General features: G+C 50.6%; 1 protein-coding gene across 1 annotated transcript in view; it reads right to left on the bottom strand.

Annotated features, from left to right (window-relative positions):
- Lgr1 (Leucine-rich repeat-containing G protein-coupled receptor 1) overlaps positions 1-17,932 on the bottom strand; it is a 272,908-nt gene extending 254,976 nt beyond the window's left edge. The window contains exon 1 of the mRNA XM_072287532.1: positions 17,870-17,932. The gene's annotated coding sequence lies outside the window, so the exon portion shown is untranslated. The remainder of the gene's footprint in view (positions 1-17,869) is intronic.
- Between the last annotated feature and the right edge of the window lie 210 nt (positions 17,933-18,142).

Raw genomic sequence — 18,142 nt, 5'->3', positions numbered from 1 at the left:
CGGTTTCTTGTCCCTTAGGGCAAAGATCATTTGCTTCACGCGCCATACCTATGGTTGCAGGAATCGTTTATGTACTGAATGCATTTAATGGTAAAGTGCTAGGGCCTTATAACGTAAATCTATTCTAGTCTGCTTTTATTCCATTCTCCTGATGTCAAATTTACGTAACGGCCAACGCAAGCATCAGACGGCGACTCGCAGCGTAGTTTGAACGGGCCAATGAAACGCTCCCCTCGTTTAGAGCAGGCCACTTTTGTTTTATCTTTCAAAGTGCTTAGCATTGCCTTATTTTACAGGTCTGTCTTATTCAATTGGCTGACCAGAGGCGAGGAGCATGCAGAAGTGGAGAGGGTTTCGGTTGGGCCGGGCTAGCGCAGTGAAAGTAGATAGATAGCCTGATGAGGAGGCCGGTGTCAGAGTCTGCGATTGGCCCGCTTTTTCTTGCTTAGCTTTCAGTCTCTGGTATAATATCGCGGCGGCGTGCAACGGAAGGGCCAATGCAGCTAGAATGTGCCCACAGCAAAGAACATTTGGAAGAGCAATGTTGTGTACGTGCTGAAAGGGCTCCCGAACGTTATACTGCCACGCAAAAAAAAAAAATCATTATACCAAATTAAATAAATCCATGCTCTCCGGCAGCTCCGAGTAGGCAGCGCCAGAGCGAATGGCCGGCGGCCATCTTCTATTCATTTTGGAACGGGACAGTCTCCGACTATACTTAAGAAAAAAAAAGTTTCGTTCGACATATTAATGCGTATTTAATGCGTACATGTCATTTGACGTGGTGGGTTTTCGCGGTTTAGGGACATCGCGTGACAGACAGGCGAAGTTGGCGCAGCCCGATCGATAACTTGTCACCATTTGCGGAGGGCTGATTGCGAAAAACGCATACAATTGGAAATAATTATTTTATATTTGCTCCGTCTAATCATCCATATTCATTGTGTAGACGTCACACTAGTTGAGGAGCTTTCGCGGTTTTCCTGACGTTGCGTGACAGAAAAGCGAAGTGGGAGGTGGCCCGGAAAAAACTGCCCTGTCGTGGAGGGCGGATTGCAGAAATGGAGTAGGAAACTTTGGAATAGCTTTACGTTACAGCGCCCCTAGTTTTTATTGCGAAAGCAATACTGCTCGAGGTTTCCGCTCTTGGCCGTCGTCCCGGAGAATCCACCATTGACCTTTAGCGTGACCTATGTGTGACGTCATACCAGCTGTGGAAAAGCGGGGCCCCAACTCGGCTCGTCGCGATCGTCCCAGCCATGTCCCAGCGAATCCTCCATGCTGCAGCTGCGCGCCGCTGCCGCGAGGGGCGCTCGCTGTACGTGACGTCATGCCAGCTGTGGAAAAGCGGCCCCCAACTCGGCTCGTCGCAGTCGTCCCAGCGAATCCTCCACGGTATGTCGGATGATGTGTATAAGGCGAAGCTGCAACGATGTGCTGCAGCTAAGAAGCGGCGGCGTGCGGAAGAAACGGATGAAGAGCGGGAACAACGTTTAGCTAAACGGCGTGCATATTATGCAGCCAGGCGAATGCGTTCAACATCTCTTGATCTGGGTGCATCTACAAGTATCATGCATGCTCTCAATGTTGACGCCACTTTGGCGACACCTGATCGTTCGACAGCAAGCCTTATGGATGCTTTAAATGGCGACGAGACTGCATCTACACGTTCGATGAGCAGTATGGAACTCTACAACCTGAACAGAAGATTGCTTTCGCAATCCACTAGGCTTAGCCAAGCTAAGCCTCTGCCAATTTTAGTTGTGTGCAAGCGCCGGCCTTTATGTTTTCGGCGTCGCAATATTAACTGTGGCATTTCTTTTACTGTTTTGCTTGACTGAGCATAAACAAACCCCAGAAGTAACAGACCTTAGCAGGAGCTGGTCAGAGAAATGGTTCCGCACATTCAAGTGAAAACAGTGGGCACGATTGTTTTAATGTGGCAAGACGCATTTCTGCATCCATAAAGAGTGAGAGTTCCATAACATTCACGGACTCGCAACGTATAGTTGACTAGAAGAATTGAGTCACTCTTTTGTTAATACCCGCCGCGGTCACTTACGAGTTACGTCGCTCTGATACCAAGCAGGAGGTCGTAATTTCGATTCCCGGCCCATGCGGTCACGTCTCTATGGCGACGGAATCCGTAAACGGCCATATACTGGGATTTATAAGAATTTAATGAATTATAAGGTCGTCAAAATTAATACAAGGTACATCTATTCCGCACCTTTCACAACCCTTGGGTAGTTTTGGGACGCAAATACATTACCATTTCAGTACAAGTGAACGCTATTCAAGAAGACGCAGTTATACGTATACGCTCCCACACGCTCGATCTCGGTTCCGCGCGGAAATTTTGGTAGTACTCTGTGGCCCAGTGTGCTTTAAATAAGTGTATTTTATCCGTTTTAAAGCCGTTTTGTTATGAGCCCGCCATTAGCTGCAAACCTTCATTTTGCATTGGTGGCCTAACATTGATAAATATGAAGTTAATTAACGAATCTTACTTAATTACATGTTTCGGGATAATCTGTCAGGGATCTTTGTGCACTCCTACTGCGCATCTTGACATGCAATAACTATCATTATGTCTGGAATCCGCTATTTTATTAATATTATAGGCAGTCGTCGCTATACCTACTTTTATAATGAGCACATTTCATGGTATAATAAACACCCGATGCATATGCAATGCAACTGTGGGTTTAAGCATCTAAAACGGCTACATAAAGGCTCATATTAGGCCCGATAGCGGCCATAATAGGCACTATAAGTTGTTCGCAAACCACAACCTGCCTTATGTAGTAAATATGTACGCCCCATTTTATGGTCAAAACTGACGTAGCATTCACTTGTCAACTACGAAAGGCAGCAACCATACTGTGCAAGCGATCCCTCCGCGGGGTTTTGCCGGGCACGCGAGTGGCCACTTTTTTGTCTATCCGTGTACTGCTGACAACATGAATAACGCATTTGTTGTGACACTATGAGCGGCAGGTAGCGTAGATTTAGTAGCTACACTTTCCTGCTTACAATGGCACATCAAGTGGAGCAATATGCAAAAAGCACAATATGCCAGGAAAGCTGCTGAACAGTTAATGAAAGAACCTAAAATCTGCAAGTCATCTCTTGAAGTCAGTAAATCTTGTATAAAAAAAGAAGCGTTGAATAGAGTACGACAAAAATTTTTGTAAAATTTGCATGATCAAATAATGCCTGATTACCGACCTTAGGTTTTGGGGTTAAAGCTTGTGCCTCTCCTCACTCAGAATAAGCTTGCGAGCTTAAAACTAGGGCTCAACATCGACCGAAGCGAATAAAGTGTTTATGTGTTTTTATATGTTTGCCGGATCATTCATATTTAAAACAGCGCCAAAAAACACGGACAATGGAGGACACAGGACGAGCGCTGCGTCCTGTGTCCTCCCTTGTCCGTGTTTTTTGGCGCTGTTTTAAATATGAATGATCCGTACCAACTAGCTCGCAACCAAACCCTTCTTAGTCATGTTTGACGGCTGCACGCACTCTGGAATTCTTGAGTGTTGCTTGTAAAAATATCAGATTTTTTTTGTATACAGAAAAAAAAAATGCATGTTCCTTAGTTACCTAAGACAGGCTACACCTCTGCACAAGCTTTCTTTTTACAGCTGCAGCCACACACATTTGATGCATTAAACTTTTGTAATGGTGCGGTTGCCATGTCACGACTCGTGAATTGTTCACAAGCACTCGCGATGACGTTATATAAGCTTCGCAAAGTGGCTCTGTTTTAATCGCACGTTGGAGCGCAGGAGTATGTAGCTTCTTACATATACTTATATGATAAAAAGAGCGGCGGAGTGCGGGATTAGGGGCCCACTGCGCTCCGAGTTCGCTCTTTCATCCTTCACTGTGCTCGTTCGCTCGGTTACGCCGACGCCAACGCTCAACGCAGGAACGGGCGCCGCTCTAAACAAACAAAAAAAAAGAACATCCTGGGTTTTGCGGGCCAATACCACGACCTGATTACAAGGCACACCCTAGATGGGGTTTCCGAAATCATTTTGACCCTCTAGGATTACTTATCGTGTACTCAGTGCATCGTAAACGAGCGATATTGCATTACGCACCTTACCTGAATGCGGCCGCCGTGATCTCGTGCTCAGAAGCCCAACGTAATAGCCACTGAACTACCGCAGCGGGTCATTTTCATTCAGGGCAGTCACGTACCCAGGCTTCCTTTTCGGGGGGGGGGGGGGCATACTAAGGTAACTTTTACATGGAAATGAGGGGGGGGGGGGGTTACCTTTAGTAGTACAAATGTGAATAACGCCCACCATTCGCCATAAAGACGCTTAAACCCGCAAAGAGAACTGAAATAAGGTGTACCTCACAGGTTCGCCTGTGAGATACACCTCTCGTTTACTTGGCAATCAAAGAACCACATCAAACGGACTCACGCATGAAAGAAGCGCAGGAATAACACTGCCAGGAACGCGTAAACAAGCGAAAGCGAAATAAAGATTTCTATAGTAGAATACGACTTTTTAAAAAAAGAAACAGCAGTTGGCAACCAAGACACACAGACCGCGCGGGGTTGTGTTACTCCGCCAGCCAATCACAGAAGCAAACAAAATCGTCGTCGTGCGGCCTTTTCAAAATGGTGTCGTTCCTCCGGAGCGTCTGCTGTTTTTGAAGAGTCTTTTCATCGAAGGAAGCAACGAGGTGTGCAACAGACACGGACAAAGTGTATGGAGTCTAAGCATTTTACGCTTCAAAAGTCTGCCTTGGCCGTGGTTGCTTAGTGGCTATGGTGTTGGGTTGCTATAAGCACGAGGTCGCGGGATCGAATCCAGGCCACGGCGGCCGCATTTTTTATTTGGGGCGCCATGCGAAAAGACCCGTATTCTTAGATTTAGGTGCACGTCAAAGAGCCCCAGGCGGTCCAAATTTCCGGAGTTCCTCACTACGGCGTGCCTCATAATCAGATCGTGGTTTTGGCACGTAAATTCATAATTAATGAATTAAATCTTCAAATGTATGCGGAACAGTTCATTTCACTGCAGAGCGTGCTTTACTCATGAAACTTCATTGCCAACTGAAGTGAAACTTGACAATAAATAGTCGCAGCAAAGCAAGCATTTTATTTCAGTTCAATAAAGAATAAGGCTTTCGCCATTCCATATAGTAGGCGATGGAAGACGTATAATATTACACGCTAATAATTTAATTTTGTGGTTACCGCCTTATTTGGGTAACAGCAAAAGTTTGAAGTACGAAATATTTGCAGCTTCGCGGAGGAACAGTGGCTGGCGATTATGAATGCATGGGCGGGGCTTCACTGCAGACTTAAGTTGTATCTGACTACAGTGGCGTTTTTTTTTTTAGTTAGCTCTGGAAGAATTATACAGAAATATATATTTGCGGTACAATCACAATTCTTTTAGATCCCTCGTTTACTGCTCTACCAAGTTACGTGCCAAAACCAACTCGTATAGTTATTTGGGAAGTTGCGTAACGATGCGTGGCCGCCAGTCCAGTACAACCGCGTAGAGCGCAGGACGCTGCGGTTCTAGACGTACTGCGCCCACTGCGGAAGGTTAAAAACACCTACATAAGCACAGCAGAGAAGTGGCTACATCAGGCGGCTCGACTGATGACTAGAAGCGTCATTAAAAACAAGCGAAATTGTTCTCCACTTCCAGCGGCGTTTTCATTACTTCCTTTTTAAATACAAAGACGTTGATCCATAAATATTTTCATAAACAATGGTTAAATTTGTTATTTTCGCTTTTCCTTCCTCTTTTGCTGTTGCCTTGGCTCTCTCCCTTAGTAGATCGCTTAATTTCTCAACTCCTTGCTACTCTTGTTTCCAATTGCCAATTTTGCACGAAAAGTGCTGTACAATTAGGAAAAAACCAGACGAGGTAACAGATGACAGGCATATTGCTTATGGGTTTAAGGGCTATTGTAGGGTTTGATGATGGACGCTGTTTCGCATTATTTTATTTTGGACCTTATCTAACCCATATCGCGGGTATATGGTTCCGAGGATCTGCCAGCGCCGCGGCGAGCCGTCGCTCGAGCAAATAATGAAGCAAAAGGGAAAGTTAAACGCAACTGGCGTTTTCTACGGCCGCAACTCGTTCCACCAGCATACAGACCAGCTGAATACGAACCGAATCCCTTACCTGCTCTCTGGATCAGTCTAAATAAAGAAGGTTGAACTAACCAAGCAACAGCGATGCGCGTGACCGTTGAATAGATGGTGACAAATGAACGCATCTCGAGTTAATCGCGCGGGCAGCGAATTGATGAGAAAACTGGCCTTCACACCCCAGGAGAGGCCGATAACTACCGCCATCCAAAAGGAGTGAGAAAGACAGCAAAATGTTGACCGCTGAATAGCTGTCAAGTCTCAACATTGATTGGGCGGCACTTTGGAAATGTGTGTGAGGAGTAGTGCCGTGGGCGGGGAGGAAAGGGGGGGGGGGGGGGGGGTCGGACACTCTTCTGGGTGCGTGCCTGATTCAGGGTGTACCATTTTGGTTCAGGTTTTACAGTATGTTGTTTGTGTGGTACCACTGGCAAAAAATTGTCTTGAAATGTAGCTGTGTAATGGTGTTGCAGACAGCAGTAATGAAATATTTTGTTGGTGAGAATGAGTGTAACGCTGTTTAGATTTCTTTGAAAGCGTTGTTGGAAACTTCGCGTCTACAGCAGCATGTTTACAAGTACATCGACAGCGGAAATTTAACTACTCGTCGTGAACAAACATTTTGTTTCTAGCAATTATTGGGGACCAGGAACCTACAGTATCGTTGGAGGGTAGAAATCCCACTGACCTCATACTTTTCCTGAAGTAAAAGGAACTCTTCTCTATGCCAAGCAGAAAATATTGTCACGTTGTACTGACGGTCAAGAACTCAGTAGCAGAACTGTTGAATGACGAAACTAACTCTTTTCTGGGCGAACTTGTGCCACTAAAGCAAGTGACATTCAAAGCACAACGATAGCGGCGAACACAGTCGGTGATCGCCGAAAATGCGACCTGCGAGTCAAGCGCGTCGGCTTTTATACACGACTCCATCGAAGGTTCCAGCACAATCGCTGGAACCCGCCTGCCTTCCGAAAAGTACAACATAATTCGTGTCGCGCATACAATCTGATTTCACATGTTTCGGCGAGAACATACCCAACAAATAGAATGAGCGATAACATTCGAATAAGTTATAATCACGCAGGCGCGTTTTGCGCTGAGCGACAACCTTAAGTTGTTAACGTGTTAAATGCAGTCCCCGAGGTGAAATGCACTCCTCAAAAAAAGGATAAATAAGTGCACTTGTCAATATATCATAGGCGGGGATGCAGGAAGGGTCCTTGCCCGCCGTGGGAGTGTAGCGGTTTTGGCGTTGCGCTCCCAAGCCCGAGCTGCGCCGGATCGAATCCCGGCCACGGAGGCCGCATTTCCATGGGGGCGAAATGCAAAAACACCCGTGTACCGTGCATTGGGTGCACGTTGAAGAACCCCAGGTAGTCGAAATCAATCCGGAGTCCCCCACTACGGCGTGCTTCATGCTTATATTATCGTTTTCGCACGTAAAACGAATTTAAAAAAGTATATATTCTTCCATGTAGGTTAGATGCAGAATTATAGAGGCAGATTCTCAATGTTTTCTTACTTGAACGCAAATAGGAAAGTCCTCTAGAAGTTAACAAACGTAGAAGAAAATGTCAGCCCTTGCGCCTCTGCGAGAAACGTCAGCGGTGGTTTGTCTGCTTATATAGCTGCAGTATATATATATATATATATATATATATATATATATATATATATATATATATATATTGTGACACGCTGACGAAGAAGAATTTTTAATCATCGTCGGAAGAAGACGATGTTCTGGGCTTCACGCGCTGGCTACCATTTTCTCAGCTGATATAATTATTGTAAATATTCTGTAAATACACGTCTGACTGTTTTTAACCCCGTAACATTTTTGGTGGAGGGTGCGGAATCATTATCAAGACGGATTTACGCAGCGGGCGCTCCTTGGCTACATCTACAACGCCAGCTCAAGGCGAGGATGCTTCGGGCCCGTCGGCACCCACGCCCAACTTCATTCTAGCCCAACCCCGCGACCCAGGAACATTTTCTGGCACCGACAACACTGATGTTGAAGACTGGCTTCAACTATATGAGCGGGTGAGCGCCAGCAACCACTGGGACCAGACCATCTTGCTCGCGAATCTGATATTTTGCCTCGTGGGCACGGCACGCGTCTGGTTTCAGACCCACGAGGAGGAACTTACCAGCTGGGACATTTGTAAACAGAAACTCAAAGATTTGCTTGGCAAGCCAGTTGGACGTCAGCGCGCCACCCAAAAAGACCTCGCTTCGCGTGTCCAGACGTGCACAAAATCCTATCTCACTTACATCCAGGACGTGCTCGCTATGTGCCGCAAAGTGGATCCGAAGATGTCCGAACCAGATGTCATTAAGCACATGTCATTAAGGGCATAGCAGATGATGCCTTCCATCTCCTTGTCTTCAAGAAATCTTCCACTGTGCAAGCCATCATTACCGAATGCCGGCGGTTTGAAGAAGCCAAGAGTCGCCGCATTGCCCAGCCATTTCCCCGCCTTCCCAACACGGCTGCTACGTCCACCTTCGAAGACCTCCGCAGTCCGCCCACACCCAATCGCTCTGATGACATCCTCCATGTCATCCGACGTGAAATAGAAGCCGCATCTCCGGTCACGACCCCAACCCATGGCCCCGACAATTGCCAGGCGACCGTCTCATCGATAACAGTCCGTCGTGCGCCAAGAATTGGCCAACTTTGGCTTGACCAACGTCTGCTCAGTTAATCGGCCTGACTACACTCCGTCCAGCGCTGTCGTACGGACCCGCAGCCTGAATGCCCTAACGCGGTATCGCAACCCGGCCGAATGGCGTACTCCAGACGACAGGCCTATATGCTTCACTTGTGGCCGTATCGGCCATATTTCATGTCACTGCCTGTCTTCGTGGAATTCGACCCCCTGGTCCTACCACCCATCCCACGGCCCTCATGCTGCTCCCCGGTTCAACCCGCAAACGCAGCCAGCAAATTCTGGCGACACTTCTCGTCCTACCCGCTCAACCCGCTCTCCTTCGCCACGACGTTCCCGGACACTCGAAGCGAGCGGTCGCATCGCCCCTCGCTCCGACGACTACGGCTCGCCCGCCACTTCTCGCGCGCGTACGTCTCCGCCTTCGACCGCAGCCCTTTTCAGGGCTCGCACGACAGACGGAGGCCCCATCTCATGGGCGACCCACCGAAGAAGCAGCAGAGGAAGAGGCCGACGAAGCAAACTCCTGACTGCACCGATGGCCCGGCGTCCAGACGAGCCCTGCAGCACCACCCACGTGGACGGCAATCACGCTCCTGCAGATCGCCTCCTGCCTTACGATGGAAGCGCGGGCTGCAAGCACGTACACTACGTGCACTCTCGGCGGACTCGACGAGCTCCGCGCCGTCATCCCCGCCTCCTCAAGTGAGCGCGACACCGTCCACGCGCGCCCCATTGGCGCTGGATACTCCCTTCCGCGCATTTCCCTTTGATGCGCCGAAAACGACTACCAGCGACCACCACGCCGCGCGGTCCGCTTCAGCGGACACCACCGCGGAGGCCCCCACTTCAGCTGCCTCCACCGACGACAGTGCCAGCTGCCCGTCGACCGGCGACACCGACGAGAGTGCCGGCACCTTCTTCTTGCCAACCGCAAGTATGATTGGCTCCGACACTACGTCCTCCTGCACGGACGCGACCGCCTCCCCCGAGGCAAGTCCTATCCGCCCGGAGAGCCCCTTGCTTTCGTCGCCGGAAGCCTGCGCGTCGCCTCCGCTCAACACCGCGGAGTCCACCGCACCAGACGAGGGTCCGTGCGCGACGGTGGTGGTCCCTCCCGGCGATCACGAGGATCCCGCCGACGGCCCCTCTTCCAACCACAGCCGGCCGAGAACGCCTACCACAGTTGCTGAGGAAACAGTGCAGCACTTCCTCAGGAATTCTCCGCTGCCGCCCGCGGCCGCTGAGGACTCCCAAGCCTGCCAGCCCGCAGCGGAAAAGCCGAAAAACGCCGCAAGAAGGCGACGCCGATTCCGACGGTTCATCGACTTTGAGCCGCACTCCCCACCCGTTGACGGCGGTGTCGCTCACGATACCACCGTCACGATCCTCTACCGGCCCATCGAGCGCAGAGCCACGTTCCTGGCTCTCTCGCGGGACAGTGTCGCCGCTCAGCTATCCGCCGTGCCGGGCGTGAGACGCGTTCGTTTCAACTTCCGTCTCAACGTGGTGGCTGTGGACGTGACACGCGGGGCCGACTCGGCGCCCCTTCTCGAGGTGTGCGTCATTGGTGACGTGGCGGTGCGCTCGAAGGCACTGCACAGCAACTCCTGTGTGGGTGTCATTTATGGGGTCGACCCTTCTTTCGACGCCCGCACAGTGAGAGAAAACCTGGAAGCACCCGTTGCGGTGCTGTCATGCTCGCGGAGTGGCACAAGCGTCACCGTCACTCTCGTCGGGAGCGTCGTGCCTTCAAACGTGCTACTTTTCAAGCAGCTGCGCGCCGTTCGTACCCGTCTGCCCCGACCATTTCAGTGCGACCGCTGCGGCGTTTTCGGCCACGCCGGCGCCACCTGTTTCCGCGACGCCCGCTGCCTCCGCTGCGGTGAGTCGCATCCTACAGGAGACTGCCCCGCGGAGAAGCCACGCTGCGTCAATTGCGGTGGCCGACACCCTTCGACAGAGCCGAGCTGTCCCGAGTGGCAGCGCGAGAGGAAGGCGGCCGTGTTGTTGTCTTCGTCTGAGCGGCCCCTTTCGAGAAAAAGAGCGCTTGAGCTGGCTGGCGACACATCGTACGAGCCGCATACAGCCGCTCCTGAGCCGTTACGCGGCCCACAAACCGCTCCGAGCAGCGACCCCAGGGACGCGCTCAGAGCCGCTCTCGCGGCTGCACTCCGTGCCCTGCTGGTCCAGTGCCCAGCTATCGACGGCAACGTGCGACAGATATGCGACGCGGCTGTCGCCGCGCAGGAAGCTCTGCTTCACCACGACTAGGCGCGTCACCGCGCCACATAAGCGAAGGCCATCAACTTGCCCACGCGCGCTGTTCGGGCCGCCGCCGCCGCATCTCTTTCACCTCTCTTTCAATTCCCTCTCCCACTTGTGCAGCGCGGTTGAGGTGTCCTCAACTGAGAGACAGTTACTGCGCTGCACTTAACCCCAATATTTTCCTTCCGCAAGCAAGAACCTCTCTCTCTCCTTCGCCACGTCGCCGCTTCTCCCGATCACCCCATCTCGCCGATCACCGTCCCCTAGTTCCTTCCGGCGCACCCTTCCGGAAAACTAACGGCTGCACCACCTGGAGGTGATGCTGCCAAACCGACCCGACGCAAAAATCCTCTTTTGACCTTGCCCACACATCGGAACCTCATTAACGGGAACGTGGATGGTGTACCTGTTACGGCTCTGATTGACACTGGCGCGCACGTATCTGAGATGAATGCTCGGCTTCGGAATCGTCTCAAGAAAGTCTTCACTCCTGCCCCTTCGCTTGTGGTCCAAGTCGCTGACGGTGGAACACCAGCCGTTATTGGCATGTGTTCGGCTCGCGTGAGTGTCGCCGGACATTATACTTCTGTTTTATTTTATGTACTAGAGCACTGCCCTCACGACCTCATCCTGGGCCTTGACTTTCTGTCTACACATTCCGCTTTGTAGGATGTTCCGCTGGTGTTGTGCAACTCGCTCTACCTGCTGCTATTTACCCTCGCGATAGTGCTCCGATACGGCTATGTTCCACAGAGAATATTCGCCTCCCTCACCGTGCCGTTACCTACATAGGTGTCTCCCCCGTTCCACCTGTCCCAGACGGTGACTACATCGTATCTCCTAATCCGGATGTCCTGCTCTCGCATAACGTCGCTTTCCCTCACACCGTCGTTACCATTTCGGACAACACATCCTGCCTTCCGCTTCTGAACTTTGGACTCTGTACACAAGTACTCCCCCGCGGAATATCCCTGGCGCAAACAACCACATTTCGGCTTTAACTTGTGACAGCTCCTCATGTTCAACGCTTGCTTCGCCCCCTGTCCCTTCAGATTTGAATGCCCTAACAAAAATGATTGCTCCCGACCTTCCTCCCCAGCGTGCTCAAGAACTACGTTGCCTCCTTGCCTCATACTGGGACATATTCGACCTTGGAGAACGCCCTCTAGGACAAACATCTGCCGTAAAACATCGAATTAACACCGGTGATGCGAGCCCGATCCATCGGCGACCCTACCGCGTCTCGCCTACTGAGCGACATATCAGCCAACACGAAGTTGACAAGATGCTTTCACGAGACATCATCGAACCTTCTTGCAGCCCACGGGCATCCCCTGTTGTACTAGTTAAAAAGAACGACAACAGTTGGCGATTTTGCGTCCATTATCGACACCTCAACAAGGTAACAAAGAAAGACGTCTATCCGCTACCACGCATTGACGATGCCCTGGATTGCCTGCATGGAGCGCAATATTTTTCGTCCATCGACCTTCGCTCCGGCTACTGGCAAACTGCCGTCGATGACATGGACCACGAGAAGACAGCTCTTATTACTCCCGATGGCCTGTAACAGTTCAAAGTGATGCCTTTCGGTTTATGTAATGCCGCGGCCACATTCGAACGAATGATGGACGCTCTCCTACACGGTTTCACGTGGTCCATCTGCCTCTGTTACCTGGAAGACGTGATCATTTTTTCTCCGACTTTTGCGACACACCTCGAGCGCCTGTCGACGATCCTATCTGTTTTCCGTCAGGCGTGGCTACGACTAAATTCGTCCAAGTGCCACTTCAGTCGTCGTGAAATTTCTGTGCTTGGGCATCTCGTTGACTCTTCTGGTGTACGCCCTGATCACGATAAAGTACGGGCAGACAAAGACTTTCCCGTGCCAACATATGCCAAGGATGTTCGCAGCTTCTTGGGCCTTTGCTTCTACTTCCATCAGTTTGTCCGAACTTTCGCGAACGTAGCGCGCCCTCTCAATCAGCTCCTCAAGAAAGACACTGCATTCATTTGGGGCCCTGAGCAAGCTGGTGCTTTCACCGAGCTGATTGGGCTGCTTACATCCCCGCCCATTCTCGCTCACTTTGACGCGTCAGCTCCAACAGAAGTCAGAACAGATGCAGCCACAAGTCTTCGCTCCCTCGCACGCGAGCTTACGCTAACTCTGTGGAACACCAGCGAATTCACGAACACACGTCTTCACAGATTGGATCCAAGTTTGCAACTCCGTCTTCCACCAGGGTTGCCACGAGCGGAAGCAACACTTCTGTGCCGCCTATGGCTCGGCGTGGCATTCACGAACTCCTACTCCTTCCGTATTGGAATGGCCGACAGCCCTGCTTGCGACTCCTGCGGCTGCGAAGAGACGATCACGCACCTCCTCTGTGACTGTCCACGTTACAATGTGCAAAGAAAAGGGCTCGTGACCGTGCTCGAAAAACTGGACAATCGCCCCTTCACAGAAGAGAAAGTTCTAGGACACTGGTCCAGACGGGTTTCGGCGCTCAAGGCCTTAAGGGCTTTGCTCAAGTTCTTAAGGACATGTGAATTGTGCGAACGCCTTTGACTATTGTTGCGCGTAACATCGCGTTACTGTGTGCATTTTTCTTGTTTTTATTTTTTTTCTTCTCTCTTCCTTCTCCTTTTATTCCCTTTACTCCTTTCCCCAGCACAGGGTAGCCAGCCGGTATTTACACTGGCTAACCTCCCTGTCTTTCCTTCCCTTTTGTCTCTCTCTCTCCAACAGAAGTCCGCACCGATGCCAGTGGCCACGGTATTGGAGCTATCTTGGCACAGAAACAACAAGGGCGAGAACGTGTTATTGCCTACGCCAACCGCCTTCTTTCCTGTGCGGAGAGCAATTATTCTATTACCGAACGCGAGTGTCTGGCTCTCGTTTGGGCAGTGAGTAAATTCCGCCCCTATTTGTACGGCCGCCCATTCACAATCATCACTGATCACCACGCTCTGTGTTGGCTTTCGTCCCTCAAAGATCCTTCAGGGCGCCTTGGCCGCTGGGCTCTGCGCCTCCAAGAATACAACTATTCCGTTGTATACAAGACCGGCCGGTTACATCAAGATGCGGACTGCTTGTCGCGCCATCCTGTCGACCCTCCTGACGTTTCTGCGGCCGGCATACCTGTCACCGTTCTCTCTCTGGCTGCTTTTCGTGACATTGGAGCCGAACAACGTAGGGACCACTCCTTGCAACACCTTATTCAACGGCTCACTTCAACGACGCCCGATCCTTCCCTTCGCATGTTTGAACATCAAGATGGTATATTGTACCGCTCTAACATGCGCCCGGACGGCCCTGCCGGACTCTTCGTTGTGCCTGAGCATCTGCATCAGGCTGTTCTCGCCAAGCTTCATGACGTACCGACTGCAGGTCACCTTGGCATGTCACGGACTAATGACCACGTCCGTCAGCGCTTCTTTTGGCCTGGTCTATACCGTGACGTCTGCCGTTATGTCGCTGCGTGTGATCTCTGTCAACGACGCAAAAAGCCGACCACACTCCCTGCTGGTCGCCTTCAACCACTTGACGTACCACCAGAACCATTCTTCCGTGTAGGTGTTGATCTTTTAGGCCCTTTCCCTACGTCTGCTTCGGGAAACAAGGGGATTGCTGTAGCAACAGACTACGCCACCCGATATGCAATCACACGGGCTCTTCCGACGTGCTGTGCAACCGATTTCGCCGACTTCCTCCTAGAAAACGTCATCCTTCACCACGGAGCCCCTCGACAGCTCCTCACCGACCGAGGCCGCTACTTTCTTTCTAAAATTGTCAACGACATTCTACACTCGTGCGCGACGAAACGCAAACTTGCTACTGCTTACCATCCACAAACGAATGGTCTAACCGAGCGCCTTAACCGCACCCTTACTGACATGCTGTCCATGTATGTCTCCGATGACCATCGCGACTGGGACATTGCGCTGCCGTTCGTTACTTTCGCCTATAGTTCGTCTCGCCATGATACCGCAGGCTTCTCTCCATTCTTCCTCTTGTTTGGCCGTGACCATACGTTACCTTTCGACACTGTTCTGCCTTCTAGTTTGAATTCCACATCCGAGTACGCCCGTGAAGCCATCCTCAAAGCACAAGAAGCACGCCATATTGCTCGACGTCGACTTGTGGAGTCGCAGGACAATCAGCGGCGCTTATATGACGCCCGCCATCGTGACGTCCATTACACACCGGGCGCACTGGTTCTCCTTTGGTCGCCGTCGCGACGCGTTGGCCTCTCGGAGAAGTTACTTTCACGCTACTCCGGCCCTTACCGTGTCTTGCGTCAAGTAACTGACGTCACCTACGAAATCGTCCCTCTTGAGCCAACCGTGGCTCCGCATCGCTCTGACGTGGTCCACGTCGCGCGTCTTGGTTGTATCACTCGCCCGCCTCCTAACCAGCACCGAGCTGGTGCTTCAACCGCCGGGGGTCATGTGACATGCTGACGAAGAAATGTTTTAATCATCGTCGGAAGAAGACGATGTTCTGGGCTTCGCGCGCTGGCTACCATCTTGTCAGCTGATATAATTATTGTAAATATTCTGTAAATACACGTCTGACTGTTTTTAACCCCGTAACAATCAACAATATATATATATATATATATATATATATATATTCTAAGAAGAAAAAGGAAGACGAACGTTATGGCATATGTTTTTACTGACATTTCGGTCCAATGGCCTTCGTCGTTGTGAATGCAAGTGTAGTGGACTACACAGGCCAATAGTTCGGTAATGCTGCAATTTGCTGACAAGGTAACCATAATTAGCTGAAAATATTGAAAAATGCCCCGTCTCCCATGGAGTGAATAAATATTCATTTGCTTTATTACATCGCCATTTGCTAAAAGCCACCGTGCACATGGCAACTGCTAGTACTTGGGCACATCATTTGGACTTGGTTCCGTTGCGTAGTTGCGTATTTCTAACAAATTTTTTTTTTAACTTTAGTGTGTGCACAGCTGGTGAGTAGGAAGAGGCAGCAGGCGTGCGGGTCGAGGGTGCGGTGTTCATTTAGCATTTTCATCACTTGGGTGTCTGATGACCCGGATCGACGAAGGCTCAAGAAGTGGTGCAATCTGGGGGTCCCTGGGCTTAAACGAAGTAATGTGCTTGTTTGCCAACTGTGGCCAGTGATAGGCATTTGAACAAGTGTGTGCGGAGCAATACTGGAAATACGTATAGTGCGGCTAACAGAGCATTAAATATGTCACCTACATAAGAATCCTTTAAAGTATCCATTAGAAAAGCTACACTTTCCATAATGCGCTATACTTCAAGCGAGAAGAAGCAGGGAAACAGAGGAGTTAGATTTTTTGTTAGTAGTAATCATGGAGGCAAGAAAAAAAACTGAGGAGTGGTCCTGCTCACTCTGCGCGCTAGGAGAAAAGTGTGGAGGGAGTCAGGTGATATTTTTCGCTGTATATAGTGACGATATTGTCGGTGCACAATGGCAGTTCTGTTATGGTAGTGTGTGTTCGTGCATAAGTCTCGTACCGTGGAAAAGGCGTCGTGTGTGCAAGATTGCAGTAGTTTCCGTGTTTTGTTCCGCTGTGTTATTCAGACCGTGCTATCCCGGCTGTTGCTGTGGCCAGGTGGGCTGAAAGAAGTAAAAAAGCGTGAAGCGAGCGCGCATGCAAAGCCGTACACCACGTACCATGTCGCGGATGAACTACGACTTGGGAATCTATTTGAATTCATGCTAACGTGTCAACACAGACTGAAACCACTGTGCTTCGGAATATCGACGATAAACGCCTTGCATATCAGTGATAGCTGTGCAGCGTTCCTCCTTTTGCCAGCAGACGATACATTTGTGACACGTAAAACAGCCACGTGGAAGGATGGGAAGGAGGCGGCTGCTGTGAGTAATTAAGGGACGAGCCCTCCTTACCGCATATTTATTGTCTGCGTGCTCAAGGGGCGTGTGGAAGTGAAGGTCGGCGGATGCAGTGCAAGAGTGAAGAAACCTCGACAGAAGAACATACGCCTGCGCGCGCATAATCGGCTTATTGTGGGCCGCATCAACGCTCTGGCCACACGCATACGGGCTTACTGTTCGGCGCCGCGCAGAGAATACCACAGAACGTTGTTTCCGAAGCTTCACTTACCGTGACAACAACATACTCTACGCCGCAGCCCGTGTATTTAAACGCGTAACGACGTTCTCCTCTGCTGGCCTCCTTGTAGGCGCTGTTGTAATCGGCCGTTCGCCCCGCGACAACCTCCGGTCACGGCACGCACGATTATGGGGAACGGGCCGACGACCTCGTCAAAATGGTTCTCGACACGGATGATTTATGACCAGCGCGGGAGTACCTCGTTCAGGAGAGGTTTGAGCAATTAGCATGATACGGCCATCACTTGTCAGCCGCACAAATTGGCATGTCCAAGCCGGAGACGCGGTCAGTGCAATGATACGGTCATCACCTGTCAGCCGCACAAATTGTCATGTCCAAGCCGGTGACGCGGTCAGTGCGATGATACGGCCATCACCTGTCAGAATACGACCGGAGTCAGCGGAAAGGGCAACCGACCTCCGGATTAGTGGGACCTGATGTCATCGGTCTCCTGACACCAGACTGGGGGAAGTGACTGAACAATGATCACGCAAGGCATAAAAGGAGGAACGGATGGCGGGAGTGATCGGCGACTACAACTTCATCAACTTTTCTGTATTACTTTGCATTTTCTTGTACATATGTAAATATAAACGTGTTTGTCAAGCGTCCTGAATATCGGGCCCAGCCTCACGATCACTTACCCCTGCGAAAGGAAAGAGGATCCCACGTCTTCGAACCACCACTCGCAACAGCGCGCTCTAGCTCGCCACATCTCTGCGGTGCACGGCCGCTTGAAACTTGTTCAATAAAGCAAAACGATTCATATAAAGCCACAAACAGCACACGTATTTGTTCTTCCCTAAGTTGTTTCAGATGTGCTAGCCATAGGCCGTGATGTGCGTAAAGTGCGATGCCGGTCATCGCCTGTGCATTCTTGCAGTGCAGTGAGAATACAGATTTATTTTCAGAAAAAG

Source organism: Dermacentor andersoni, chromosome 1, assembly GCF_023375885.2.
Source record: "Dermacentor andersoni chromosome 1, qqDerAnde1_hic_scaffold, whole genome shotgun sequence".
NCBI classification, from domain to species: Eukaryota; Metazoa; Arthropoda; class Arachnida; order Ixodida; family Ixodidae; genus Dermacentor; species Dermacentor andersoni.
This window is presented reverse-complemented; position numbering and strand designations above follow the sequence as displayed.